This window comes from Sprattus sprattus (genome assembly GCF_963457725.1).
Source record: "Sprattus sprattus genome assembly, chromosome: 14".
In the NCBI taxonomy this organism is placed as follows: domain Eukaryota; kingdom Metazoa; phylum Chordata; class Actinopteri; order Clupeiformes; family Clupeidae; genus Sprattus; species Sprattus sprattus.
Window position 1 is genome coordinate 9,280,347 of NC_137912.1, and position 3,910 is coordinate 9,284,256.

The following is a 3,910-nucleotide window of genomic DNA, read 5'->3' on the forward strand; positions in this document are numbered from 1 at the left end:
ATGACGGATGTTTTTTTAACATGGCATTTTTCTGCTCCCAGTTTTGGGCTTGAAATACGACACCATTCATTCTGTGGTGTGTGAAATTAATTGAATGTCACCGGGTCCAACATTGAGGTGTCTGTCAAGCCAACCGCCGGTGAAGAATTCCATTTGCAACAGCGTTAAAGTCGTTACCCTGATCATGGCGTCATGTAATGCACTGCAAGGGTATGTAATAAGTATGCGGAATATTACTTTGAAGGATAAAATGATTGAACAAGACCTCAACCAAATAAAACTGGCAACAGCTGACAACAGCACACACACAGGCATTTCAAACTGTGTTATTGAATTTACATACAAGGAAAGCCACTTTCTAAAGTGTTTTATGTCAAATGTGACCTTTAGCATGCAGTTCCACCAAAAGTTACATGTGCTGCACATAATTAGCCATCACGGTCCTCAGCACTCTCAAAATTACAAAGGCCACCTCTGCAAGTATGATTTAAAAATTCTTGTTTCCTCTTTGGAGTTCAGGTAATGACTGGCTTTCAGATAAATGTTAGAATGCATAGCGTGTCTGGTAGTGGCTTACTGTGCAAATGTATTATCCTCAATAACAAACACACCAATTAACACCACTCAATGGAGAATCCCTGCTGCAGAGTTAATTGTTTTAAATGAAACAAGTTTGTTTGTTTTCAGATGATTGGAGTTATGTCCTGTTTCAAACAAGGTAGAACTTTGTAAACAGAGAATACATTCTTTTGGAATAAGGATTATGGATAAAGTGAATTAAGTAAAGTAAATCCCGATGATGAGGAACAAAAATAATTACTTTACCCCAGGTAATAAGAACTATCTGAGAAAACCAGTACGAGTTTATTTTCAAGATTAAAAAATGTAAAAAACCCTCACTGGTTTCAAGACTGTTATTTATTTATAATTTTAATACATTATAAGTATTTATATTATTAAGTTATAAGTCAGCACTACATTTAAACCATCTTAAGGTGCACCAGGCATGCCATGCTGAAAGGTATTCCACTGGAAACCTCACCTTTGATGTAGAGTGCATCCCTAGTTATCGCTCCATCCCAGGCCCCAGCTCTGCTTATCGCCTCAGCTCGCCTGGGGATGACCGAGGGCTCCTGGCCCAACCACCACCACCCTTTCCCCCCAGACATGTGATAAGTACATGGATCATACGACACATACAATCCCCCTCTCAGCTCATCCCGCCTGGAGAGCACCTCGCATGTCTGCCTGACAAGCCTGTCTTGGTTCCACCAGGGCCACTGGCCAAAGCGTGCACACCCGCCTTGAGCCTCTCAAACGCTTTAAACGGAGCCCCCCACCACCCCCACCCACCAAGCCCTGCCCCAGGGACCTGAGCAGTTGATAAGTCTACCTGCAGCTGAGCAGGGGTCATTTGCAAGCCGGAGATATGGGGGTCATGGTTACAACAAAGAAAGCTGAACATCTAATAACAGGATCAGCAACTAAGAGCCCTCGAGCCCAATGTGTTTCCCCCAGTGATCCCTATGGCAACTGTATATGCAAGGACCTCAGAGAGGACTAGTATTATGAACAGGTGTGTTTATTGGTATGGCTACACACTAACATCACAATGTAAATGTCAAATAAAGGTCATTTCTATGGAAAGTGGCGTATTAATAAATCATCTACACTGAACATTATGCAGCAGACAGAGAGGTAGAGAGAGTAATAGGAGTACAGGGAGAGAGAGGCAAAGAGAGAGGGGATGTATAGTGAGAGAGGGAGAGAGAAAGAGAGTGCAAAAGGAAGGGAGGGAGGGAGAGAGAAAGAGAGAAATACAGAAAGCGAGGGAACTACAGAGTGGTTATAATTTTAGTGTCTGTTTACTCGGCCTCATGCCAAACACACTTCGTTACCGTGGCGAACACTCATGCAATGTTAATGAGGACTTTGGAGGTGGGAAAGGGGGAGCAGCCAACACTGCTTTTCTATGAATTTGATTATCGCTGAAGAGCTTTAGCTGACTCTCCCGCGCCATATCAGTGAAAGAAACGTTCCTCTCTCCATAAACATGGGTCGAGGAGACAAACCCACTCAGTGAACCCCTGTAGACTGATGCATGTTTCACTGTCATTTTAGTCATTCTAAAACATGGAAATAAAACATGGCTACACCGTGTAGAAAAACAGCGAGAATGGAATTAGACTTGAACTTGGAATCTAGACTTAAATACCACTGGTGCTTCGTAACAAGGTGTCTGTTTGCAACAGTCTCATTTAGAATGAATGCATGGATTTCAAGGTGGCCTTATCTACTGGTACATAACAATGAACTGCAATTATTGTACAATGCATTGTATCATTGCCATAATGAGCGAGTCGAGATGACAATTGAGAAGCCAGTGAAACTGAGGGAAAAGATCAGATTGACAGGGTCTCTGTTATTATTAGCTAAACAGGTCTTGGATCAGGGTTGGCCGTGTTTGGCCTGCTTCAAGATGTCCCCAGCCAAGCAGGCTGTCACCACACTGTACTGAGACTCAAGGGTGAAAATTTCTCCTTTTCTCTCAGCAGCTACTGCTAACCGGTGATTTAATGCCACACTCCCCTGGAGGCTGGGGTATTTTTAGAGCTGAGTATTAGCTGCTGTCGTATGTTAGCAAGGAAGGTATTTTTAGACTAGCAGGCACATGGTTTCACAGCAAGTGTAGCCGCACAGCTGTAACATACTATATGTAGATCAGCTGTGAATACACCACATTTTTTAACATCCTCTTCACACAGCAAGGTAAGGAATGGTTAAGGCTGATAAAGAGGAGGGATGTAGGAAACATATAAATGAAAGGAAACAGAGTGAATTCATTAGGTTTGGTGAAGGTTAATAAGCACATCTTGGAATGGTTGGGCCTGTCACTCACAATGTCTATACAAATACTGCTAAAGTACACTGGTGTTGAGTCAGGGATAATGATGAAAGGGGTAGTACATGGAAAGAGACATAAATGGACAAATGGGCCCCCTTTCAGGCTGAAGCATTAGAACATGGCCTCTAAGAGCTCAGGTAGGGAGAACTGCAGCCTTGGTAGCTGTGGTCATAGTGACGCAGCGAGGAGGAGGGAAGGACAAGTAATCACAGAAGTAGCAGGACGATGAAAGAAAGAATCATAGGCTACTTCACCCAAGTATCTGCTCACTGTGTGATGAAAGACTTCAGAGCATCAGGACAGAAATAAAAGAGGACATTGAAAGAATTTCGCTAGGGAGGTAGAAACAGAAAGCTCTTGACTGAATAAGAGAGCAAGACAAAAAGCGATTTACTATTGGTTTATAAAACCAATGATAAGCTAGATTTTGTCGTAAAGTGTACCTTGTTATGTCTCTTTGATCTGATGGTGTGTATCCAAGCCTGTTCTCCTGATCTATCTAGGGCTTGTGTCTCTAGGGGGTTATCTCTGGTCCCCATGGCTGCTAACTCTGGATTTGTGTTCATTCCATTTGACCTTCCTCCTCCTGAGCCATCTTCAGATCTAGGTGTATGCAGGTTCATGTTTTGTCACATATATAGTGTTATTCAGTACTTTATGAACATGAGTAGCCTAGTGTAGCCCAGTGAAAAACAGGACATGTGTTACATGTATTTAATTGAATTGTATTATTATAGTTAGTTTCTACTATGTTGGCACTCTGAGATTCTTCTGAATGAAGAGTGCGTTACAAATAAAATGAATTATTATTATTATTACAATTATATTTATTTATCAAGTTTGTCCAATGTCATCCATTAAACACACTGCTTTCAAATAAATGAAGATACATTTGCAACCAGAAACAGAGATCATTTGCAGCAATTATAATAATAACGGACTAATTTACAATGATTATATCGCTAATGTTATTAATCTCTTAGAGAAGACATTATTATAAGGCAC